This window comes from Podarcis pityusensis (genome assembly GCF_964106645.2).
Source record: "Podarcis pityusensis genome assembly, chromosome: W".
NCBI lineage: Eukaryota > Metazoa > Chordata > Lepidosauria > Squamata > Lacertidae > Podarcis > Podarcis pityusensis.
The window spans coordinates 7807412-7834605 of NC_138045.1; positions in this window are offsets into that span (position 1 = coordinate 7807412).

Sequence of the window (27194 nt, forward strand, 5' to 3'; positions counted from 1 at the left end):
TTTAAAAAAAGTAGTCCTTATAAATCCCCCAATTCACAAGAAAACAACAGTTTCAATTGCACTTAATCAGTTACTTTAAAGCCAGGAGAAGTCCAGAAACACTGTATCTCTCTTGCAGAGTTAGCTGTCAAAAGTACTCTGTTTACCGATAGTGCTTTTCACAGAGCGGCATTCCTTGTCTCAGGGCAGTCCGTTCCCAGGTTCTAAGCGGTGGATTTTAGCTTCCTTTCCCTCTTTTTTTTTTGCAGATAAATACAGTTCAAACCTTTCCCCCCTCCTCTCCTGCAATCCGGAGGGGAGATCGCTTTTCTGATGTCAGGATTTAAGTCTTTTTTCAAACGTCTTTCAAAGTTTCCGCTTACAGTCTCTTTGCTTTGATCTGTTTACAAGAAAGGAAGGCGGACTTCCTGTTTATACCTTCCCGCTTCGGTGCCGAATTAAGTTATTTTTCCCTTTAAATCCAATTTTATCCTACTCACGGGTAGTTGCTTTCGAAGTCAAATTGTCCCAGGAAAAAGTCAGCGCTCTCCGATAACGGCTGTGCGGCTTCACTCCGCGGAAGAAGCAGTCGGCTCTCAGCACCGCGCCGCTCACCCCGTCTCGCTCCGGAGCCCATAAAAGGGTCCCTTCGCAGTTTGGGGGGGCGCAAAAGGTGCCCGCCAAGTCCCCACGTTCACAGGCTTCACCCGCCTGTGATTTTTGAAGGGTCCCCACTTTGCCGCAGCGGTCAGACCCGATCCCACGGAGCTGGTCCCTCAGAAACTCAGAGGGAATCCGCCATTACCGATGGCACCAACCCGGAAGTCTCTGCAGCCCACAAATGTTAAGCCTCCCCTGCTCTACCAAACTCCCAAGGTTTGAGGGAGGAGGGTTGGGAAGAGGAGGGGAAAAGGGGGGATGAAAAGGAAACCAAGGCCTTCCCTAGATGACCCTTGGGGTCCCTTTCCAACTCTACAGTTCTCTGATTCCAGAGAGAGACGCGCTGGGCTCCAAGTTTCCCTCGCAGGGCTCAGCGCGAAGCCATGGCTTACAATACTGTCTGTCACTGAGCTTGGGGATAAAGGAGAAGTGGAGGGTGACCTGCCCGTTGTTTGTGATCTGGAACTTCTCCTTCAGCAGCTGCCGGAACGTCACATTCTCAAACAGAAACTGCAGAGCAAAAAGGGGGGGGGGGGAGGAAAGAGAGTGCTTGCCTTCAGCAGAGGCAAGGAAACGTGCTCCAGGGGGAAGTTTGTCCTTGGCCCCGGGCTCTCATTTAGGGGACTGCACATGCAACAGGTCCACTTGGGGCTCTCCAGATCTTGCTGCACTTGCCACTGGCCATGTTGGCTGGGGATGATGGGAGTTGTAGTCCAGCATCTGGAGGGCACCACGCTGGCTACCCCTGGAGTCTTTGCCTGCGAGGAAGAGGAAGAGGCTGCCGCTCAGTGGAAGGGCATCTGCCTTGCATGCAAAGGTCCCAGGTTCTATCCCCAGCATCTCCAGGTAGGGCTGGGAGAGATCCCCCGGAAATCCTGGGGAACCGCTCAAGACTGAGCTAGATGGGCCAAGGGCTTCTTTCCCCCCTGGTCTTTTTGCAGCAAACCCTCTTTAAGGGGTTGGAGAGGATCCTATTCGTCTTTACCTCCCTCCAGGGAGGGAAGGAATTCGTTCTCCATCCTGTCCATCAACTGAACAATATCTTCAAACACTTTCTGGTACCGTCGGTCAGCCACAACCTTCACCTATGGGGGGGGCAGAGCACATTTGTTGGGGCTATGGACTGAAAGGGGGGGGCATGAGTTAAGAGCAGAAAGGCCTGATGCACCCCCCTGTTCCCAGCCCTGAAAGAGGCAAGTACTGTAACTCTGAGAGCTTCCCCAGGATGGCAGCGGCTGTGACTTCCAGACCCAATGGGCTGAAGCCAAATGCTCCAAGCCAAGTACCGCAGAAGCTCCATTGCATGAATGGAGCCAACGGTTAAGGTATACAGTTCAGCCCATGTGGTCTGCCATGCCTGCAGGAGCAGCGTGTACTCAGAAGAGTGGAGAATGGAAGCCTAGGGATTTAACAGAGCCAAAACCTGCCCACTCCTTGCACCGGAAGTCATTGGCCAAGGAGGAGCTCTGTGGAAAGGGGCCTGGTTGTTGGTCAGGGCCTGCCCAGATTCGAGGAGGTGCCACAAAGCAGGCAACTAAAAACCCTGAATAGACGATAGCCCTGGCCAGGGCAGGTGTTACCCCTGTGAGGAAGAGGGAGCTGACGGGCTTGTGGTCGCTCCTTTTCAATTCCATGTGGCTTCGGTAGCTGAGCTGATTCACGCTGCCTCCTCTCCAGAGGATTGGCTCACACCATGCTGGCACACGGCACTTCCCACTGCAAGGAGACAGGAGAGACACCAGGACTGTTGGACTGGCTGAGGCAACACACAAGGCTCACACAGTCAAACTTTGGCTCCACACATGGCGTGTGATCTTGACCACGGTCAAGAGCTGGAGATGATGGGGCTTGGGAGTCCAACTTCTGAAGGGGCGGACCTTGCAGGTGTGCAGGCATTTTGCCTCATGGAGAGAGTTGTCAGGAAATCAAAAGCTGCCTTCTACCAGGTCAGAATGAATTTCTGACCTCCCCCAGTTTGGATTCCTACATTGCAGGGGGTTGGACTAGATGACCCTCGTGATCCCTTCCAACCCCACAATTAATTAAGTCTACTCTGGCTGGCAGCAGCTCTCTGTGGCCCAATCCTTTTTCAGGTGGAGGTGCCTTTCAACTTGAGACTCTGCATACAAAGCATATGGCACACCACCAAATGATGATCCTTCCCCAAAGCAAGGGGCCCCGTTATTCTTGTTCAGACACTATTTTTTCAGTGATCCAAAAGACCCTTTCTGGCACCTGAAATGCTGCCCAAAGGAGCCTGCCCTTTTCCGGCTTCGTCACTACATGTTCCGCCTGTCCTTTTGATTTCCCCATTACCACAGCAAGAGCAATGAAAGTAGCAGGCCTAGGTGGCTTCTGACAGTTGTCCAGAACCACAAGAATATGCCAAATCCTGGATGGTGAGGCTCAATGGCTACTAGCCATAATGGCCACAGAACATACTCCACCAAGAGAAGCAGTATGGCTTGGAGGAGGGGAGCGTGCTGTTGCACTCAGGTCCTGTTTGTGGGCTCCCCAAGAGGCATCTCATTGGCCAATGTGAGAACAGGATGCTGGGCCAGATGGACCAATGGCCTGATCCAGCAGGGCTGCTCTCATGCTCTTATGCCCTGGCAGACTCATCTTGAGAGAGCACCAAGTCTAATTCCCAGACTTCCTTGACACAAACAGGATTCTCTGCTTATACACGCCATGAAACAGAGGATGCTGGTTATCAGGACAAATGTGGGGGAAAGGCTGCTTGTGGAAAAGGAGTCAAAACATTTCCAGAGACTTTGAGCAGGGATGGCTTGAGGAAGACAACATATCACAGCCTTGCATTTCACAACTCGCCTAGCAGCCTTTGGCAACCAGGAATTCCATGCAAGCAAAGTGAGCAGGTGAAGGAGTGTAGCACCCTGCTTGTGGTTAACGCTTAGCTGGAATGAAATATTCAACGAAGCAATAGAGAAATTAAAATAATAATTTATTTGTCAGACAAATAAATGAGAGACACAGTGGTATATGAGTACCAAAGCTCTGCCCACTCCAGCCCTGATGGCCAGCACTTAAATTTCCTCAGCCCAGCCCCCTTGCTCCTCCTTTGGCTGCCTCTGTCCAATCAGCCTGGTTGAAATTCCTATTGGCTGTTTGCTAGAACCAATCATAAAAGATAGACCCATTTCCTATTACCTTTTATGGGAGACAAAGAGCTATATTTCCTTCTATCCATAAATGGCAGACAAGTAGCCATATATCTTACATTTGCCTCGACCAGGCACCTTAATTACCAGATCATCTTTGCCCTATTGCCCTATTGCCCTTTCACTCCAAAACAGATGGCTCATGGTTTTAATTTTTGTCTTAAACAGAGATCTTGGGTTCACCTTCTCACACACCATCAATGAAATAAGAATCTAACATAAGAATCTAACATTTCTTACTTTCTAAATCCTTTGCATAATTACATTTAAGCCAATATATTTCATACATAACATATATAGATTTTTAGAAGAAAAGGCCTTTTCAAAGTAAAAAGGGACTTAGTAAAAACAGTTTCCAAAAGCAACCCCTTAAATTTACACCCCCCTTTCAAGCCAGCTGCTGTTTCTATTAGCTCTTGCCCTTTAACCTTAGGAAGATGTGGCTCGAGTCTGATGGGAGGCACATGGTATTTTCTGTTAAACAATAAATTTCACTATTTACCAACTCTTAATTACTGTTTTTGCAGCTTGATTGTATTCTGTAATTTGTATGGTCAATATGACCTTTTGCTCCCAGCCTGTAATTTCCTTTTACAACTATAAGAAACGTGTCTCCTGTTATAAATCGGGGGGGGGGGGGGTGTGAGCTGTTCAAGGAGATAAACATCTGCCAAAGTACTTAGCCAGCTGCTTTATGCCTGGCATGAGAAGCCTTGATCAGATGCCTCAGGAGAGCTGGATCTCTCTCTTCCTCCGTGGCTTGGTGTCCATTCTGGCTGCAGAGGAAAGGAAGTCCATCCAGCCCTCAACTCTAGCCCTCTTCCAACAGCTTGCTTAGCAGAAAACCATTTTTAAAATATATGTTTTACTAGCCTGCTCAGGAGGATGGAAAGGCAGGACACTACTAGCATCTCAGCAGACTAGGAAAAACAAACAAGCCTTGCAGAAGAATGATTGAGAGGACTTACTTACAAAGGCTCAACTATCTTTTTTTTTAAAAAAATATTAATTGATTTTCCAACCATTTACACACAATAAAACAGAAAAAAACAAAAAAGAAAAAGAAAAAGCAAAGAAAAAGAGAAAAAACATAAGATTAACAAAACAAGACGCAAACCATTTAAAGCACAAAACAATTTCAATGTCTTAACTTTCATTCCCTTATTTCCACGACCTCCTCACACCTCCCTTTTTGTATTCCACTTCTATTAATTGTTTCAGCAATTTCTTTGCATCTTCCTCTGTTTTCTATCCTATAATTATCTTGACATATTCTAATCTTATTTTCCCTTTAATACTCTATTAGCCTATTTATACTTAATTCCTTATAACATTTCTACTAAAGCCATATAACTTCATTCCAACATTTTTCTAACATTCATTATTTTTGCATAATTTCTATACATAGTCTTAAACTTTTTCCAGTCTTCTTCCACCGACTCTTCTCCCTGGTCTCGGATTTCTGCCAGTCGTTTCCGCCAATTCCATATAGTCCATCAACTTCATCTGCCATTCTTCCCGGATAGATAAATCTTGTGTCTTCCAGTACTTCACAATGAGTATTCTTGCTGCTATTGTTGCATACATGTGACAAATTCTATCCTTCTTTAACACCAATTGACCGACCATGCCCAGAAGAAAGGCCTCTGGTTTCTTCAAAAGGGTATATTTAAATACCTTTTTCATTTCGTTATGAATCATCTCCCAGAGTGTCTTAATCCTTGGGCATGTCCACCAAAGATGAACTCTAATCCTCAAATTCGTCTGTTTTTCCTTAAGTTCAGTCATAGCGAGCGTCAACTTATGTTCATCAATTTGCCTCTGTAGGGCTGGGGCTCGCTCTCTCTCCAGTTGTGTTTCTGTACCTTCAACAGCAACAGCTTTTTCCTTGACTTCCTCCACAGCTTGCCATATCAAAATAGGTTCTTGTATCAATTTCTGGGTGGTTTCTGTATTGGTATTGTCCATACTCCCTGCATTCAAGTCAACCTCAACAATTGAAACGTCCACTTTCGCATTTATCATGTCCATTTTCCTGTGAAGCTGATCCAATGAATCATTTATCTTATATAATGCAGCCACCAAAGCCTCTTCTGTCGACATTCCTCTTAGTTTCAAATGTACTAGTACAGAGACAGCAACAAAAAGAACAGGAGGGCCTAATATTAGACCTCTCCTGGATTGTTACCAAGTCCTCCCAGACCTTAATGTTTTATCAACAGTTGACTGGTCTGTTTTTCCTCTTCCATTTACCATAACATTTGAAAGATTCAAGGTCAGTCCCAGAGTCTCACGGTTTTTAACTTGCAGCTGGAAATTCCCCTAGTCCAACTCTTGTAAATCAACCAGTTTCAAAGGCTTCCACTAGGGGGAAACAGTTTCTCTTTGTAACAGTCAATAGTATCCTCTTTTAAACAATCCAAAGTTAGTTTCAAATTAGTTTCAACTACCAAGCAGGCGCTTACCTGGAGTCCCAGCGATCTGTTTTAGAGTCGAATTTGTACGTCGGGATGAACTTGATCTCTCCCTCTGTGAAATCAGCAAAAGCTGTCTTTTGGGTACGCTGAATGTTCAGCTAAAGCCAAAAAGAAATCGCTGTCAGTGTTTGTAAAAAGCAAAAAAAAGAAGGAAAGGGTTCTGACCTCCCTTTGTCTCTTCAGCCTGGTCCTCGGACCCTTGTCTGCATAAAAGAGTCCACGAGAATATCCTTGCAGAGTTTTATTCTTAAAAGTCTTTGTGCAAAACACGACTGAAGAACTATACACACCAGCACCAACCAACCCAAACACCAGCCTCAGCACAAACTAACATTTCTCACTTTATATATACAACCTGCTGCAGGCCGCTGAGTCATGCTGACCCAGCTTTATTCGCATTAAAGAAACAGCGGCCATTTTAGCCGTGACACCCCTTCTGTTTCTTAAATGCGAAAAACCCCAACAGAAACAATACATACATACATTATATACATAAACCCAGTTTTGTCATCAATTCATTATGACATGTTGCTGGCAAAGGCTTGGTAAACAAATCAGCAATATTATCTTGTGACTGACAATACTCCAGTTTGATTACCCCATTCTGTACACAATCTCTAACATTCGCATGACGGATAGCAATATGTTTTGGTGCGGATTTCATTATTTCCGAGCCCGCTAATGCAATGCACGATTGGCTATCTTCATACACTTGGATAGGCAAATCTACTTTACAATCTAGATCTTTTAGTAGCTGTATAAACCACATGATTTCATTGCATGCTAGCGACAGGCTCCCATATTCTGCCTCACAGGATGAGGTCGCAACAAATCCTTGTTTCTTTGACCTCCATCCAATTATGGAATTGGCAAACATCATAACCATTCCACTTGTAGATTTTCTGGTAGCTACACAGCTTCCCCAGTCCGCATCAACAAATACTTCTAGTTTTTCGTCTTGTGTAGTAGATATCTTCAAACATACATTTAATGTCCCCTTTAGATATCTGATAAGCCTTTTCAAAGCACACCAATCAGCAGTACTGGGTTTAGATACACGTTGACTCAGAACATTTGTAGCGCATGCAATGTCTGGCCTTGACCACTGGCTTAAATACAACAGTGATCCTATTTTTGAGTGATACAACTCAGGCTGATCAAATTCATCATCACACACTGTCTTTGGGAAATCTGGTGTCATGGGAGTCTGAACTGGCTTACAGTTTTCCATGCCAAACTGCTCTATCAAATGAAGAATTTTCTCTTTCTGGCTCAATAGGAAGCTTCCATCAGCTTCCTGCCTTACTTCTACTTACAGGCCCTAAGGCTTTAAGCTTAAACCTTTTTCCCAGTTGACTTGTGAGCTTCTGGATCTCATCTGTGGAACTCCCTGCTACAAGCAAATCATCAACAAAGACTAAGAGCATTAGATATTTGTTGCCTGTCCCCTTGGTGTACAGGCATGGATCAGCCACACTCCTTTTAAAACCAGTTTTTACAAGGGCTTCATTTAAACACTGGTTCCAACACCTTCCACTTTGTTTGAGACCATAAACAGCTTTTTTCAAACGCCAGACTGCACCATTCCCCTCTTCAAACCCAGGGGGTTGTCTCATTAACACTCATGGTCTAAATTTGCGTGCAGATATGCAGCATCAACATCAAAATGTTGCACTGCTAGTTGTCTTACAGCAGCAATGGAAAGCATTAAACGGAAAGTTTCACTCTTTACAGTGGGAGAAAACACTTAATCATAACTCTCCCCTTTAATTTGAGTGAACCCTCTGGCTACTAATCTGGCTCGAAAATGTGGTTCCCCAGATGCAAGGGTTTTTCTTTTGTAAACCCACTTGCATGACACCACTCTGCCACCAGGTGGCGACATTATGACCTCAAACACTTTGTTACGTTTAAAAGAGTCCATTTCTTCTTTCATGGCTTGTTGCCACAAAGCATGTTCTCCAGGGGTTAAGTCTAAGACTTCATTATAACTTTGTGGTTCCACACAACTCACATTGCATACTCTCACTCCTCCTAGGGTCAAATGCTGAGGAGGTACACCCTTGTTTAAACGCTGGGAGCGCCTAGGCACAAGTACTTCTTCTCCCCCCCCCCCCCTTATCCCTGGCTCTTCTTCCTCTTCCTCTAGAGAAGTATTATCTATTGCCACATCCTTTGGGGAAATCTGTGCCTCCTCCTCATCCTGCTCCTGTTTTGCCAATGGCGTAGAAGAAGCCTCTTCTCTTACCTGCAGGGGCAGTAGGCAATCTGGGTTGGCATGGATCGCAGTCCATCTGTCCTGGTCAGCAAAGTCTGCGCTTCGTGACAGAACCAAGCGTCCTGGGCGTAAATTGAAACGCCACCCTTTGCCATAGGACTGATATCCCACAAACCGCAGTTTCTGCGCTCTAGCGCCCCCTTTCTGGCACTGAGCTTTGGGGGTATTTACATGTGCCCAAGCACCCCAGTTATGGAGCATTGTCCACTCTGGTTCTTTCCCAAACAACACACGATAAGGAATATCTTTTATAGAGCTAGACCAGGTTCTATTAATCAAAAAGTTCGCTGTCAGAAAAGCCTCGCCCCACAGCCTATGGTTGTGACCCAATCCTGCATCCACTAGCAGGCAGTCCTTTACTGACTGTATTACAGCCCCACGTCTTTCACACAGACCATTTTCAGCAGGGCTATAAGGGTTAGTCAAACGATGAGTGATCCCCTTACATCGCAACCATGCCCCAAATTGTTTGTTCAGAAATTCTCCGCCCCTATCTGTTTGCAGCTGCACAACAGGCCGAGCGAAGAGCTTTTCAGCTTGGGCAACCCATTCTCTGAATGTGGAGAAACACTCAGATTTCTGCTTTAACAAAAACAGCCAACTAAAACGTGATTTATCATCTATTACCAGAAAAGCATATCTGGCGCCCCCTTCAGTCTTCTGTGGAAAAGGGCCTATCACGTCACAATGGACAAGTTCTAAAACCTCTTTAGATACTCTGTCACTTTTAGAAGCCACAGGCTTCCTCTTAGATTTGGCCATTTTACATACATTGCAATCTAGGAAACAGTTACAGCTATTTACTTTTAGGTTCTTGCACACCTTTTGCATCTCTGAAAGCACATGGAAATTGGCGTGACCCAGTTTTCTGTGCAGTTCATGTACACACCCCTTATGAACTGGCAAATTTTCCTGAACCACCTGGGCTGCTTTAACAGGCTTGTCCTGCATTACATATAACCCATTTTCCAACTTTGCATGGCCACATACCCGAGTTCCATTCTTTATCAGACAACCATCCTGTGTGAAGTTAACACTATACCCTGCATTAATCAAACAGCTTACAGACAGCAAACTATAGTCCAAACTGCTGACAAACAGAGTCTCTGGTAGAGTAGTGTTCAAGCACTGCAGGAAACATGTTCCCTGGCCATCAATCTTGCTTCTACGACCATCAACAAGATAGATTGAGTCTTTTCCATCGGCTGGCTTCTCCAGGGTCTTAAAGTCCTCCCGACTGTTGCAGATAATCCTGCTACTCCCAGAGTCCAGCAACCATGTTCCTCGAGGTATCTTTCTCTCCTCTCGAGAAAATGCAGACACAAACTGAGCAGAACGCGTGTTCTTCTTCCCTGAAGAGAACTTCTTCTGCTTATGTTTCTGCGTCGATTGCCGTCTCTGCTCCACGTCGTCTCCTGGAAGTCTTGCCCTGCATTGACGTTGGAGATGCCCGGCTTGGTTGCATCTATAGCACCTCCTCACCGCCATGGCCAAGTCCAAACCTTGGCGTTGCTCCATTGGCAGATTCTGCTGCTGGCCCCCTCGGCTGTAACTCCTCCGTTCTTGGCGTTCAGCCTGTCTATCTGACCTTCTTTCTGCTTCTTCGGTCAATCTTCCAACCACATACTCAAGGGTCAGATCTCGGGGAGGCATACTCTCCATGCTGTTAATCACAGGCAACCAGCTTTCAGGCAAACTTGAAAGGATAATGTAGGTTTGGTCAGTCTCATCATAATGCTTACCTCTCTGCTGTAGTTGAAGAAACAGAGATTTCAGCGTTTGAAGATGAGTTGCCAAACTCTCACCTTCTTTCATAACAGTCCTGAACAGCCTTCTGGTCAGATAAATTATAGTTCCAGCAGTTTCTCTGACATGCATTGCCCTTAATAAATTCCAGCACTCAAATGCTATGCTGGCATTTGCTACATGCAATAACTGAGAGTTGCTCAAACACAGCATAATTTGGGCACGAGCCCTTTCATCTAGCCGTTTTTTCTCAGCAGAGTCAGTCCTCAAAACCTCAGTTTCAACACATTCCCATAGTCCATCTCTCCTTAACAACTGCTGCATTTTAATTGACCAACTCAGCCAGTTGCTCTCTGAGAGAAGTTCAAAAGGGATGCCTCTCCCAATATTTACAACTTGGGAAGACGGGAAATCTGCCATCTCTGCTGGTGCTTGCTGAGCCCCTTCTGTGGGGTCTCCAGCAAGCTCTCCTGACTCTCTCTTTAGAGTCCGACTGGATGGTCCTGGCTGGCACTCACCGGCTTCTAGCTGCTGCCTCTGTTGACCCTCAGGTCCTGCCTGGCCCTGCAACTGGTGTAGCCGCTCTGTGAGTCGCCTACTGTGGTCCTCCAGTAGTTCAAACTGTTCCAGTAGCTGACGCTGAGTGCTTTCCAGATCCTCAGATCCTAGCCGCTCCAGCGTCGCTGCAGACAGTTACAGCTTGCGACCAACTGATCCAACGCACAGCCACGGGCTTCGTACACCACCAGGACTCGCCAGCTCCCTGCTGAGATGCTGTCAGTCGTTTTGCACTCTGCACATGCTCAGAAACACTGGGCCCATAATCTGTCAGTGTTTGTAAAAAGCAAAAAAAAAAAAAAAAAAGAAGGAAAGGGTTCTGACCTCCCTTTGTTCCTTCAGCCTGGTCCTCGGACCCTTGTCTGCATAAGAGAGTCCACGAGAATATCCTTGCAGAGTTTTATTCTTAAAAGTCTTTGTGCAAAACACGACTGAAGAACTATACACACCAGCACCAACCAACCCAAACACCAGCCTAAGTCTCAGACTAACATTTCTCACTATATATATACAACCTGCTGCAAGCCGCTGAGTCATGCTGACCCAGCTTTATTCGCATTAAAGAAACAGCGGCCATTTTAGCCGTGACAGAGAAGCAAAAGACCCCCTGTTGCCTGACAATGGAGTCTATTAACAGCCACTGTTGTGCTGGAAGACCAAGGTGAAGTACTAGTAGGTTAAAGGTAAAGGTAAAGGGACCCCTGACCATTAGGTCCAGTCGTGACCGACTCTGGGGTTGCGGCGCTCATCTCGCGTTATTGGCTGAGGGAGCTGGCGTACAGCTTCCGGGTCATGTGGCCAGCATGACTAAGTCGTTTCTGGTGAACAAGAACAGCACACAGAAACAGTGTTTACCTTCCCGCCGGAGCGGTACCTATTTATCTACTTGCACTTTGACGTGCTTTCGAACTGCTAGGTTGGCAGGAGCAGGGACAGAGCAAGGGGAGCTCACCCCGTCGCGGGGATTCAAACCGCCGACCTTCTGATCGTCAAGCCCTAGGCTCTGTGGTTTAACCCACAGCGCCACCCGCGTCCCTACTAGTTGGTTAGCCAAGTGCAAAAAAAGGGGTATACCTGCTGAAATCCTATCTTATACATAATTATTAAAGGTACAGGATGCTTGTGCTTTTTTGCCCCATGTCATCTTAAATTACTTTGCTGCATCACACGACAGGAAAATCCTCTAACTCAGGAGCAGCAGACACGTGGCCCTCACAATGCTGCAGAACTACAATTCCCATCATCCCTGATTACTGGCCACGATGGCTGGAGCCAACAGGAACTGCAGCTCAGTAACATCTGGCAGACCACAGGTTAGCTATACCTCCAATAGACAATGTTATATGTACCAATAATCCATACAAACTGTTAACAACCACCAGAATACACCCCCGACACTATGAGCAACTGCAAAACCATCCTTTTGCAGGTGTGGCAAGGTGTACAAGAATTAACAGGGTATAAATCCAAGGACTCCCTGGCAGACGAGGGAGGGGCATCCCTCGCAGAGGATTTGAATGCCTTTTTTGCCCGTTTTGAAGTAACATCTGCAGCAACACCTGCTGAGGCGTTACCAACACCACCACCACTCCCTGTGAAGGCTTTGCCATCATCACCACCATTACCATCATCAGTACAAAGGAATGTAGTAGTCTCTGTGGAAAAAGAAGAGATGAGGAAGGTGTTGAAGGGAATCAACCCAAGGAAGGCCACAGGGCCAGATGGGGTAGCTGGAAGGGTATTGAGAGACTGTGCAGATCAACTAGCAGGAGTTTTCACTGGGATTTTAAATCGGTCCCTAGCCCAGGCTATTGTTCCATCCTGCCTAAAGTCCTCTATTATCGTTCCAATAGCAAAAAAATCTAACCCGGAAGATCTGAATGATTTTCGTCCAGTAGCACTCACACCTATAATCATGAAGTGCTTTGAAAAGCTGGTCATTGCCTGCCTACCAGAGGGACTGGACACATTCCAATTTGCTTATAAAACGAAAAGATCGACAGAGGACGCTGTTGCGATTGCCCTCCATGCCGTCCTTGCACATTTGGAGCAGCGGGAGGGTTATGCCAGACTGCTTTTTTAAGATTTCAGCTCAGCATTTAATACCATTCTACCACAACGTCTGATGTCTAAACTGGCAGATCTGGGGCTTCCGTTATCACTTTGTGGGTGGATATTGGACTTTTTGTCAGACCGCCCCCAGAGCGTTCGGTTGGGCCCTTATACCTCTAATATGCTTAAGACTAACACAGGAACACCACAGGGATGCGTACTCAGTCCGCTCCTTTATATTCTCTACACGTACGATTGTGTCGCTACTCACCCTAATAACAGGGTTGTTAAATTTGCAGATGACACAACCGTGATTGGGCTCATCCCTGAAAGGGAGGGTGAAACGGATTATAGAGATGAGGTGGAGCGGCTGACAGAGTGGTGCAGAGCTAACAACTTACTCATAAATACAAGGAAGACAAAGGAGCTTGTGGTGGACTTCAGGAAACAGAAGAGCAACGTCCAGCCACTTTTGATTGATGGGGTCTGTGTGGAGAGGGTAACAACGTTCAGATTTTTGGGCATTGAATTACAAGAGGATCTGTCCTGGAGTGTCAACATCATTCCGACTAGACGCACCAGCTGCACCTAGAAGATGCAAGGTACTGGGATGTCTACCAGCTCTGTTCAGTGCTTGCTGTCCTGGGCCGGCTGGATGCAGATAGGAGTGGCAGGTGGCACCAACTGGGGATCCCCCAAGGGAAGAAGGCTCAGAGCCAGGGAACTGGTGGGGGGACGACGACGCTGAGTCGTCCGAGGGAGAAGAGGGAGCAGACTGTGAGCAAGAGGAGGAAACTGAAGAGGCAGGAGGGCAGGAAGATTCTGTGGCAAACAGCAGCCCAGAATCCGAGGCAGAAGTGGAGGCTGGAGGCGGGGGTCAGCAGGCAGAGATCAGGCAGGCTGCTGAAGAAGCCAGGGGGTCTCCTCATCCTGCTGCGATCAGCTCCCCTCCCTGCTGGTCTCCCAAAACACAGAGAAATTAAGAGGAGGGAGCAAAGACAGGCAAGGTGTCAGAGTCTCAGGTTGCTTGGGAAGGACCAGGGGGAGGAGGAGACTTCAGAGAGTGGTGGGAGGGTAGCAACCTTCAGCCTTCACAACTACCTCACTGGGGCAAGACCTGTTGGGAAAGGTTTCTGTGATCACGAGGCCTGCACGGTTTGGGTTTCTTTGAATAAAGAATGTTGGCTTTTTTTGAATAAAACACCACTGACACCAGGTGTTTTTTCTTGCTGACCTCCTCCTCCTCCTCCTCCTCCTCACTCCAGCTCCTGACAGCTGTCTGGCTGCTGAAGAAATGGGTGGGGTTGGACTTACTTTCTTGTACTTGGACTTGGAACGCAAAGCCTTTTCCACAGCTGTCAGCCACTCTTGCTCCTTTGTCGAGTCCAAGTAGAAGAAAGCCTCTGTGCTCAGGTCCAGCTCCTGGAACCTAATGCCAAAGTGCCAAAGAGAAGGATGTGGAACTGCAGGAATAGGACTCCAATCGGAACAGACGGGCTGGTTAAATATGCAAAGACAACAGGAGTGTGCAAGGGCAGGCAAGATCAGGACCAAGAACAAACAAGTAATACCAGCCACTTCTTCCTCAGCTTAGCTATTCTGGGCCCCAAAGGAGCTTTGCTAATGGAAGAAAAAAAGCTTTTTCCTTGTATTTTTTAAGATGTGTCAGCCAGCCTGATATCTAAGCACTATCCCAGTAGCCACAGGCAACCAGAAATTCTTTGAAGGCAAGTGAGTTAGTTGATCTCTCCATTCTTCCTTCACCTGGCAACCTGGTTTCCAGGCGGGCTTTCCGGGAGCAGAAAACCACCTCTCAGATCTGCTGTGCCAAGCTGGTTTGCTAGAAGATTACCCCGTAACACCCTTGTCCTCTTTGCAAACCTCCTAAATGGCTAGCCTTCTGTGTTTCCATGCTGGCCATGAAGGAATGGGCATTCCCGACTCTGAAAACAGCACAGAAATACAGCCTGTCTAGTAAAGGGGTAAAAAGAGCAAGCTAAACAGCCTCTGTAAAACAGTAGCATCTGAAGCTGCTAACCACATACTGATAAACATATCATAAAAGCAGACATGAAAAACAAATGGCCACTGGGTACTACTAACAGTGGGACACGGGTGGCGCTGTGGATTAAACCGTTGCTCGGTCCCTGCTCCTGCCAACCTAGCAGCTTGAAAGCACATCCAAGTGCAAGTAGATCAATAGGTACCGCTCTGGTGGGAAGCTAAACGGTGTTTCCGTGTGCTGCTCTGGTTCGCCAGAAGCGGCTTAGTCATGCTGGCCACATGACCCGGAAGCTGTACACCAGCTCCCTCGGCCAATAAAGTGAGATGAGCGCCGCAACCCCAGAGTCGGCCACGACTGGACCTAATGGTCAGGGGTCCCTTTACCTTTACCTTACTACTAACAGTACGAGGAAATAACCAAAGCAAAAACTTTGTTTGAAGTAGTAAGCTTAGCATTATAAGGATGACCCACACCAAGTGTTGGGGGGGGGGTCACACCTCCCTGTCCTCCAGCACAGCTTTTAGGAGGAGTTCCAAAGGTTTTGCTTCAGTTTTGGATTAACTGCATCTTGTCACAATGTCTGAAGCTGCACAAACCGCTTCATTTGAGTCATGGCTCATTGAAACAAGCCAACTTCCAATCGTGGGTTTACAAAGCTGGTAAAATTAACCACCATAGGATCTGGACACACCAAACTGTGGTTAATTTAAAATCCAAGTGGAAGCTTCCCAATAGGCTTGGGGTGGGGGAGAGGTGTGCAAACCTGGAGGAGAGGCTGCCGTCCTGCTCATAGTATGAAGCCACGGCTCAGTATGTGGCACCAAGGAAAATTGCCCACCACAACTAATACTTTCCATTACCCACCCATGTGGCCTGAGTGAACAGGACAGACTTTGCCTGGCACCCAACAATAAAGCTGTCATGTAGATGTCGCTTTCTCCAGCCCCAACTCTGATACAGGTTCCACTGGTCTTTGCATGGTCTTTGCACTTTTGCATGATCTGACCTGAAATTCTGGGTGTTGACATATTCCTTCTCTCTCTTGGCGAGGACGTGCTGGATGAGTCCCTCTCTCTGTCTGGACTGCGTATGTGTGGAAGGCACAAAGAGCTGGCGCATAGTGTGGGTCATTGGGGTTGCTTCTTGCTCATGCTCTCCTTGTCACGGATACGCCTCAGGGAGATGAGAACAGAACTCAAGTGGTCCTTAAAAGCAAGGAGGCGGGAGGGCACAGTACACCTCTAATAATAATAATAATAATAATAATAATAATAATAATAATAACTTTTATTTATATCCCGCCCTCCCCAGCCGAAGCCGGGCTCAGGGCGGCTAACAACAATCAAATAATCAAACAATCAAATAATCCAACATTCTAAAAACATTTCATTATAAAAATTAATTAAAATCAAATTAATGGCAACCGTTAAGCAAAATTCTGTGCAGGTTGCCAGAGGAGGGAGTCAGGCTGCGCCCTGACCAAAGGCCTGGTGGAACAGCTCTGTCTTGCAGGCCTTGCGGAAAGATGTCAGGTCCCGCAGGGCCCTAGTCTCTTGTGACAGAGCGTTCCACCAGATTGGAGCTGCAGCCGAGAAAGCCCTGGCTCTAGTTGAGGCCAGCCTAACCTCTCTGAGGCCTGGGACCTTCAGGATGTTTTTATTTGCAGACCGTAGGTTCCTCTGTGGGGCATACCAGGAGAGGCGGTCTCGTAGGTACGAGGGTATAGGGCTTTAAAGGTTAAAACCAGCACCTTAAACCTGATCCTGTACTCCACCAGGAGCCAGTGCAGCTGGTATAGTACCGGATGAATGTGATCTCGCAGCGAAGACCCCATAAGGAGTCTCGCCGCGGCATTCTGCACCCGCTGGAGTTTCTGGGTCAGTCTCAAGGGCAGCCCCACGTAGAGCGAGTTACAATAATCCAGTCTGGAGGTGACCGTCGCGTGGATCACAGTGGCTAGGTCAGGGCGAGAGAGGTAAGGAGCCAACTGCTTAGCTTGGCAGAGATGAAAATATGCCGCCTTTGTTATAGCTGTAATCTGCGCCTCCATAGAGAGGGAGGTATCGAAGATTACACCCAAACTCTTAACGGACGGTGCTGGCACTAATTGCACCCCCGCAAGAGATGGGAGTTGCCCCCCCAATCCCATATCGTCCCGTCCCAGCCAGAGGACCTCTGTCTTCGAAGGATTTAACTTCAACCGGCTTCCACGTAACCATCCAGCCACAGCTTCCAAACATCTGGTCAGTGTGTCTGGGGCCGAGTCAGGATGGCCATCCATCAACAGATAGAGTTGGGTGTCATCGGCATACTGATGGCAACCCAGCCCAAAACTCCGGACAAGCTGGGCGAGGGGGCACATAAAGATGTTAAAAAGCATCGGGGAGAGTATCGCACCCTGAGGCACTCCACACACCAAGGAGTGGCGCGATGACAATTCCCCCCCAAGCGCCACCCTCTGTCCCCGACCAGAGAGAAACGAGCGCAGCCATTGAAGGACTGTGCCCTGGATCCCCACGTCGGCAAGGCGGTGGTCCAGGAGTTCGTGATCGACCATGTCGAAGGCTGCTGACAGGTCTAGTAGAATCAGCAGCCCCGACCCGCCTCGATCCAGCTGCCTGCAGAGATCATCTGTTAGGGCGACCAGAGCCGTCTCGGTCCCATGAGCAGCGCGGAAGCCAGACTGGAATGGATCCAGAGCCGATGTTTCATCCAGAAACCTACCAAGCTGTTCAGCAACCGCTCTCTCAATCACCTTACCCAGGAATGGAAGATTCGAAACTGGGTGGTAATTGGATAGATCTAAGGGATCTAATGATGTTTTCTTTAAGAGCGGGCACACCACTGCCTCCTTCAGTTCCCCGGGAATGTCCCGGTGCCAAGGGACAAATTGATGATATCCCCCAGGGGGGCCCGCACCTCGTCTGGACACGCTCTAATCAGCCAAGACGGGCACGGGTCAAGAGGACAGGTGGTGGGCTTGCTTACAGCCTGCTTGGTGGCAGCGGTGGGGGTGGAGGCTCCCGGTGGGCACTCATTTGCTGATTCTGCAGGTTTCTTTCCTTCTCCATGAAGTTATCCTCGAATCCCAGAATTCCGGAGAGAGGAAAAGACTTCTGAGGTTAGAGAGGCTTCAGAACCGTTTGGGGAAGTTTCGGGAAAGGAACTTAGAAAATACTTAACTGCAGGAAAATCTTCCTGCCTCCCCACAGCACCACATTTGCCGGACAATTGCCTCTCAGCTTATGCACGTTTAGGAAGGATTGTGGAGGCAACAGGTCCTCCCCTCAAGGCCTTTTCCTCTAAAGGAGGTAGACTGGTCTTCTCCAATCCTCTGGCCACTGCTGAGTTTTCCAAACTTGCTGGCATATTGCGTGTAGCACCTTAACAGCACCATCTTTAACAAAATTTAATAGTTCAGCTGGAATGTCATCACTTCCACTGGCCTTGTTATTAGCAGTGCTTTCTAAGGCCCATTTGACTTTGCTCTCCAGGATGTCAGGCTCAAGGTCAGCAACCACACCACCTGGGGTGTATGAGACATCCATATCTTTCTGGTATAATCTCCTCTTGTCCTTTATTATGGTACTCTTTGTACCATACTTTGTACCATACATATTTTGTGCCACTACTCTTTTGTCTCTTCCTTCTGAAGGATCCCAGTGAACAAGCAAAAAGCCCATGAAACACACACACACACACACACACACACACACACACACGAGGACAAGACAAGACAGGGCTGTGCACCACAAACCATCCCAAAATAAGCCTCCATTCCCCATCAATCAATATTGGGCTAAAAGCTAAATGCACCTAAAAACTGGTTTTGAAATAGCCTTGGTCTTGCCTAGTCCCTCAGCCTTGTGAGTTTGGGAGCTAGTCTGCAAGGGTGAAAATCTAATGGAGGATTCCATTGTTGAATTAACCAAGCAAGGGTCATAGTTGCCACCTATGTACCTTGTGGTTGCTCTGTGCCAGAGGGCAAATGAGGGTGGGCCTCCTCCCTCGCCTGGCTGGGAATGAAAAAGGAAAAGGTCAGAGTTGTGTGAGAGAGCTGGGCTGGAAGTTGGCCGAAGTCACAGAGAGAGAGCCATGCCTGATTTCTTCTTGATTCAAAGGCTGTAACTGGAAGAAGCAAGACCTTCTAGGGCGTTAATGCTGTGAGCCTCTCCATCTTCGGCTCAGGTTGTATATGTGTGTGAATAAACCATATATCATAAAGACACCACAGTCTCCGCTGAGCCTCATTCCAAGGAAACTTGCACTAACAACCTCACTAATGCAGCCCTTTCAGTCCTTTATTCTAGTTCCCCTTTCCATGCCATACCATACAAGGCTTTGCCAGTATTTTCAGGGTCATCTTCCACCACAATTTAGGGTTGCCATATGTCTGGGGAAACCTGGACATGTCCTCTTTTGGGGGACCAACATGCCTATCTGGGTGATTTTTTACATTTTAAAGGAAATGTCCAGGTTGAGGGTGAGTTGTTGGGGTCTCGGGCTCAGGTGGCTCGGGATTGGGCTGCTCTGCCCGTCATGGCCCCTGCCAGCCCGAGCTGGGGAAAGGGGCATGGCAGTGGCAACCCCGCCCACCTCTTTTCCCAGCTCGGGCTGGCAGTGCCTCAGGCTGTCCTCTTTTTTTGCTCTTGTACCTTTGTTTTCAAACAGCTTAGTTCTTGAACGTTTTGGCTCCCGGAACTGATTCCATTCAACTTCCAAGGTACGACTGTAATCAAAATCAAAACAACCACCACCCAGTAACCCACAATTGGATGGCCCCATTGGGTTCTGGAATTATGGAGGGATGAAAAACTGATCGCATTCCACTTGCTCTACACTATGCGTGTACCCCTGACCATGTCCTCCCGTACTCATTTCCCCCCTAAACTAGAAAGCCCCAAATGTTTTAGCTTCTCATCTGGGAGTTGCTTCAGCCCCTTGATAATTTTGGTTGCCCTCTGCTGAACATTCCTGCCCCCCCCCCAAGCTCTGCCTTCAACTGCTAACGTGGCAGACAATGCCTTCCCAAAAAAGTGCAGTTTTACTTTTAAGGACAGGAAATTCTCCTGCAGGCCATCTGTGCTAAAGAGAGGGTGCAGATATAACTCTCCTTGTTTTGGACCACCCAATTTGCATAAAAATAAGACAAGATTAAAAGTGTTGAGTTTTCCCCACCCCATGGAAAAGGAGCAAATGAAAAATCCTCTCCTGAGCTGTGGCTGCTACTTGCTGAGCATGAGAGATGAAAAGGGCCTGTATGGATTTGGCAAAGTCAGCATTCAGAGTTCGAGAATCACACTTGGCTCATGACCAAGGGTGTCCAAAAATAGCAAAAGCCAAACTTTTGGCTCAGAGTTGAAATGCTGACGTTCCTCTTCTCTATGGCCTGCTGGTCAGCGGATGCCTTCACCAAGGCCTGGTTGTCTAACTTTAGACCTTTCGCCTACACCTGCTGTTCTGGGCTATGAAACAACAGCAGCAATTCAGCCCTTGGCTCACTGCAAATCATGTGTGCAAACTCAGAATCTGGCTTTGGGCTGCTTTGCCTCTGACTTACTTTGCAACATCCTCTCCCTCCAGAGGAATCTTGCTTTGAACAAAAGTAACCCACACTGGAGGATCAACTTCACTGTATAAGCCCTGCCCCCCCCCCACTCCACCCCACATATGGGGGAAATAATACTGTTATAACTGACCTCTCCTGAGGATCCCTTGCTGTTATTCTGTGAGGTCCAAAGCTTTTCGTGACTCCACCAAGCCCCAAACAATGTGGTCCTTAAAAAAATATATGCCTGCACCCGCTTTTACACTTCAGTGGCACTTACTTTGACATGTTGATCATGAATCAGTGTGGCCCTCAGCCTGAAATGGGATTAGCTATCGCTGGTCTGCCCCTTAACTCAGAAGTTGCTGGATCCACATTTCAAAGCCTGCCTTAAGACAGTAAAGCATATTTTTCTACAGCTGAGGTGGGGAATCTGTGTCCCTCCAGATTTTGCTGGTCTCCAATGCCCATCACCATCATGACCAATGGTCTGGGGTTATAGGATCTGGAGTCCAGAAACACCTGGAGGGCCTGAGCTTGAAATTAGGAGCGTCAGTTTTTCACTCTGGGCCTGTGACATTCTGAACAAAGGGACAGTCTCTGCAAGAGCGCTCCAATGCTGAAATGAAAAATATGGCATGTCAAACAATAGCTTGGGATCACACATCCGCTCCGGAAGTCCTAAGGCCAGATGTGTGGGAGCTGCTTGGGCTTACTCACTGATCAGAGAAATGAGTTCTGGGCACATCATTTTTTTTAAAAAAAGCATTCCCTTCTTTTCCTTTTTTAATTTATGCAAGTGGGTTCTGAAACAGAACGTTGCAACTTGGCGAGTACTTATGCCCAAGGCCAGCCTAAGACATTTTGCTGCCTGAGGGAAAGGACAAAATGCACTGAGGTCAGCTGGGTTGTTAGAAAGGTAGCGGGCAAGGCACGTGACAGCTCTCTTCTCCCACAGAAGCAGCCTAGTCAGGAGGAGGAGCTGATAAATCTCATGGTAGTAATGTGCCTAGATACTTAACATTTTCAGTACAAGTATGAAATTGGTATTGTTTATACAGTTGAACAAAAATATATATTTCCTAATAACATCAACTCTGATTTGGACCTATTTATAGTATATCCTGAGATTTTGCCAAGACATCTATATTTTGCATTATTCTCCAGACATGCCTGGAGTTGTTCAGTGACCACCCGCTCAATCACCTTGCCGAGGAATGGAAAGTTTGAGACTGGACAATAATTGGACATAATGGCCAGGTCCAAATATGTCTTTTTAATAAGCAGTTGAACAATCGCTTCTTCAGGTGGTAGGTTTCACTTGTTCAAGTCTGTCCACATCCTCAGAGGCAACAGGTTGTAATGGATCCCATCCAACTTGACTAGACCCAGTGGCATAGTGGGCTGTGGGGGCACAGGGGCAGTCGCCCCAGGCACAAAATTGTTAGTGCTGCCTCAATACAGCTGCACGCTTCCATCACTGGGGTCCGATGACAACGGCTTGTCCATGCGATCAGGTAAGTGACCTCTCCAGACAATGGGGTGGCTCTTCTTTTCTTATCTCTGTGGCTGTGATCCCCTGGGTGATGTGGATGCCATTAGGCAGTCGAATGCGCATGCATACTCCGTCTGTTTCCCTCCCTCCTACCCCCTCCTCCACGTGGCCCCGGGAACTGGCAAGCCATATTATGTCTCTGACTAGGCAGAGCTCTGGCACCCTCCTACCTTGGTGGAGTCTACCTCTTTCCAAACCTGAGCAATTTTATCTGGAAAAAAACTCATGACAGGAGTCATTACAGGAGATCTTGGACTCTGTATCAGACCCTGATGGCAAAGGTGGTTCTGTTAGACTATGAACCACCTGAAAGAGTCTCCTGGTACTGTTTTCACCAACAGATCCAGCAACAATGGTCCTCCTCACCGTCGCTATCGCCACTTGGTAGGCTCGACGTTGAGCTCTAACCCTTGTTTGGTCTCATTTGACGTGGGTTTTTCACCACCAGCACTTTAGCTGTCTCAGGAATTGTTTCCTCACCCTCAGCCCCAGGGGTAGAACCACAGGGTCATCCAAGTGCCATGCCATTGGAGAGGGTGCTTTTTAAGGTTTGTGGAGCAGCACCCTCTTATTCCCCACCACCAAATGTGCTTTCCATGTGTTTGGCCGCCGTCTATCGGGTCTCCCCAGATGAATTTGCTATTAGAAGGAGGCATGTGAAGCCATAATCCTGGAAAGAGATTCTGGAGAGAAGCACTTGACCCAATTTTAGCCTTTGATTCTGTGAGAGGCGCCCAGTGCTTGGTCTTACTAGCTGCAGCTCAACTTTAACTATGTTTACAGCAGAGGAGCAAGTCCTGGAGGGCTGGCTTCCTATTCTGCCTCTATGGGTGAGTTGGCATTTATGAGGAAAATTCCAGGGTGTGAGGCTACTCAACAGCCCAGCTCGTCGGGCAGAGCCTGCGGGTATTTGCGGTCAGAAATGAAGGAGATTCCAGCCACAAATTGGAGCAAAACAGCGGTCAGTAGACCAAGATCCTTTTTTTCTTGCGCAACAGGTTCCCACAGGAGTAAGAACCCCAAACATGGGGTGACATTGACTTTTAAAACTTCCCACATTGCGTACAGACTCAATCGCCTTCTCAATCCAGCCCGCGGATGGTCCAGGAATCAACGTGTTTTAAGATGAGTAGAATGTATCCTCTTACTCAAAATGCATCTCTGGGTTATTTGTGGGGCATAGGAATCCGTTCATTATTTTTTTCAAAATATAGTCCGGCCCACCACATGCTCTTGTGGGATGTGAAACACAAGAGCAGTCAAGTACAACATTCCTAGAGTGCACATGTTTACACATGGGGAGGAATGTTTGTCCAGCCAGCAGGTAAACTTCCTGTTTTCTTCTGGGCTGGGACAAACTTCCTCTACATGTGACTAAAGGTGGGTGTGGCCTCACCCGTGCAGGTAACGACAAAAGCACAGGGCAGGGCAGCCATCTTTCTCTCTTTCACCACATGCATCGAAGAAGCAACATCTGCTTAGCCAAAGATGCCCCAGCCGAGTCTTCAGAGATGTCCTGCTCTCAGCAGAGCAGCTTCTTCCAGAGCAGTGGTGGAGCAGGGTGGGGGCGGTCCGCACTGGGTGTCATCCTGCGGGGGGGGGGGACATTCAATGTAGGCTTGGGAAGCTGGGAGTCGTGGGTGGGCGCTCCCGGCTGGAGGAGGCAGGCAGGGGAGAGGACGGGAAGGAGGCAGGTGAGCAAAGAACGGAGGGGGGCAGGAAGGGGACAGGAAGGAAGCGGGATTGGTGGGTCCGCCTTTCATTCTGCCTGGAAGACCAGCGCCTACAGCTGGACTATCAAGTGGATTGAAAGGGTCACTTTGGGGGCAGCGCTGCAAATGCAGAAGGGATCTTGGCCGGTTTCTAAAAAGGGAAAGTGAGTTTCCCTCTGACAAACTCTTTCTGCCTCCCCTCTGCAAAGCTCCACATGTTTCCGCCCCACCCTGTCCTCAGCCAACCCCCCACTTAGAAGCCACTCTTGGGTTATTGACTTCTGTGTGCTTGTGTATCTGTGTCTCCCGTGTGGGGTTCCTCTCTGCGTAAAGTCTTCAAGCTGTGCCTGCGTGCGCCTGACAAATCGGCCCCATTGCCTTTCCCTCGTCAAAATTTATCTTTCCCCCCACCTCCAGTCTCTGTTGTTGTGGGTCCTGGCTGAGAGGAAAAACAGAAGACGGGGGGGGGGGCATCGGTCAGGGATAGTCTACTTGAGATTCCTGCATTGCCCCAGGGGGTTGGCTTGATGACCCTCAGGGGTCCCTTCCAGCTCCACTCTTCTCTGGCGCAGGCTTGTGCAGAGTTTTAGGTACAAGTTGGGTGCAAGGGGTGCAGCCCATCTTATGCACCGCCGGCTCGGGAAGAAGTCCCACTGATCATGATGAGACTCGCAGGCGAGTAGATTGCTGCTGTGCAGGCCTGCTGTTGAAATCAATGTTTTCCTTTTCAGAGCATGGTGAAATCCCCATAACTAAAACCTCCCCTTCCGTAGTTTCTGTCAGGAGTTCAGCCTACACTCGAGCAGCACCCTGGCAGAGACACGTGCCCGACTGGCATGTTCCCTCCCTCCTGGTCGATCGTTTGGGAGCTTCATAAGCTTTCTTCAGCCCGAACATCACAGCGACCGATGCCAAGCGACACCGGCACACTTAGGGATCCGCAGAGTTTGTGCATCATGCGTGACAGACCGCAGCAACTCAGCATTTTGGCTAATCGACCTTATTTAGATATCAACACACACACGGAGCACTGCAACATGGCTCCCTCTCTCTCTAGCATCAGACAGCAAAGAGAAAAAGAACAAAGGACAATAGTCCCACTTCACGGAACACAGGAACACAAACATCCTGTCACCGTCTGTCAGGGCTGCCTCAAGTCTCAGCTCACAAAAGACCAACGCCTTTCTTTTCTTATATACAAAAGTGTTTATTGCAGTTCATTCTTTGCTTCAGATCCGAGGCGCGCAGCCCTACGTCTGCTAGGCTTAGACCGCTGAAGTCCCTTCTGAATCTGTCCCTGCCCTGCACCAGTTTAAGAGGCTTGCGCTGCTCCACCTCTTTCTCTCTTTCCTTTTCCGCAGGGTCTTTCTGCCCCCTGGGGTTTCGCCCCTCCTGGATTCCTCCGACGCGGAATCAGACTGCTCTTGCCCCCTCCTGCGGGCTTTGGGACCTGGCCCCTCCTCCGGGCTCCCTGTACTTCCGCGCGCCTCTACATTTGAACTTGGCGCGCGCCCCCAACCTCTAACTTTCCTTTTGACAGCTACGCTACTCCCTTCACTACTCCCCTCCCCTTCCGGGAGGGTGGCTTGCTCCGACCTCCCTCCTTTCTCTACTGCCGGAGCCGCCTCCCCTGATACACTGGAACCTCCACCCCCTTCGCTGCACTCTGGCGGGGAGGCTGGTCCTGACGCCCAGCTGCCACTTTGGGATCCCCCGCTGGCCCCCTGCTCCTGACAAGTCCCCCCTGGGGCTCCCCTGGCCTTGACCACCGGCGCCCCCTTCTGGGAATCCTCTGATTCGCTGGAAAGACTCATGGAATCTCTAGAGTCATTGTCATCCTCTTCCTTGCTGTCCTGGGATTCATCCCCATCGCTCTCCATCTCCTGCCTACCCTGTGCCTCTGTCCCTGAACCCCTGACAACTGGGTTGTGATCAGAGCAAGTTTTAGGACAAATTACCGCTTTTTTTATCTTCGGGGCCAGTCCCCTAGTTATCCAAATTTGGTCTATTCTTGTCCATGTCATTTTGGCTTCAGAGAAGAAGGTTCCTTCTCTTTCCAAGGGGTTCTTTATTCTCCAAATATCTACAAGGTCCATATTATCAGTCATTTCAAAAAATGTCTTTGGTAGTCTGCCATCTTTCGTCACCGTTTGTCTTTGGGCTTTATCCATATTTGTGGACACTACTCCATTCATATCTCCCATCAAGATTATATTGTAATCCAGATAGTCCAATAGGATTTCATGCAATTTTTTTAAGAATTCTGATTTTCCTTCATTTGGCGCATAGATACCTAATGTCAAAAACTTCTGACCATGAAGCTGAATTTCAATTGCAATAAATCTTCCTTGGTCATCTTTAAATAAAAATTTTGGTGACAGACTTTCCTTTGCATAGAGTACTACTCCTCTTTTTTTTTACATTATCTGATGAAATAAATTCTTCTCCTAGTCTTTTATTGATCAAAATTTTCCGATGTAGCCTTGTCACATGGGTTTCTTGTAAACAAATCAGGTCCAAATGCTCTTTTTTTAATATATGAAATACTCTCCCCCTTTTTTCCCGGGAGTTCAAACCATTAATGTTCCAGCTTAATACTTGCAGTGTCATAATGTACTTACTCTCCTTCTCCCCCAACAGCCCCCAAGAGTTTATCTATATCTGTCGGTGGCCTTGTTTTCCCTTTTTTTTGTAGACTCTTGTCCAGTGCAGCAGGCTCTTTTCCCAGTCCTTTCTGTAGATCTTCTTCGTATGTACTCAGGAACTTATTTTTTTCCCTCCACTGATCTTATCTTTATCTTTCTTCCTTTGAAACTAAAAGATAGGCCTTGAGGGAATTCCCACCTGAAAAGGATCTTACTTTTTCTCAACAGGGCCACCAAGTCTCCAAAGTCTTGTCTTAAATCCAAAAGATGTTTCGGTATGTCTTTAAAAATTTCCACTTTTGATTGCAGAATTGTCAAAGGTTTCTCGTAGTGCAAACCTAAAATTTTATCCCTCTCTTCTTTAGATCGGAGGGTAATCAAACAATCCCTTATTTTAATCTTTTTTCCTCCTTTTCCCAATCTAAAGGCCCTCACAATCTTGAAATCTTCTTGTTTCAAATCCGATTTCCAAAATTCTGCAAATTCTTGTGTCAGAAAATCTATCAAGGTGCCCTTCTCCAGCTCAGGAACAGCTCTAATTCTTAGATTGGTTTGTTTCTCTCTGAGTTCAATCATAGACAGCGTCAACTTATGATCTGCAATTTCTTTCTGTAAGCCAGGTACCTTCTCAGTTTCCAGCTGCCCTACTTTAAATTCCACAGCAGCAGTTTTTTCCTGTGTAGACTTCAACTCCTGCAATAGTCTCTGAATGGATTCTGTGTTGCTATTCACCTTTTCCCCCAAGTTGTCTAATGTTTCTGTATTTAAATCAATGTTTTTATTTGCAGTATCAACTT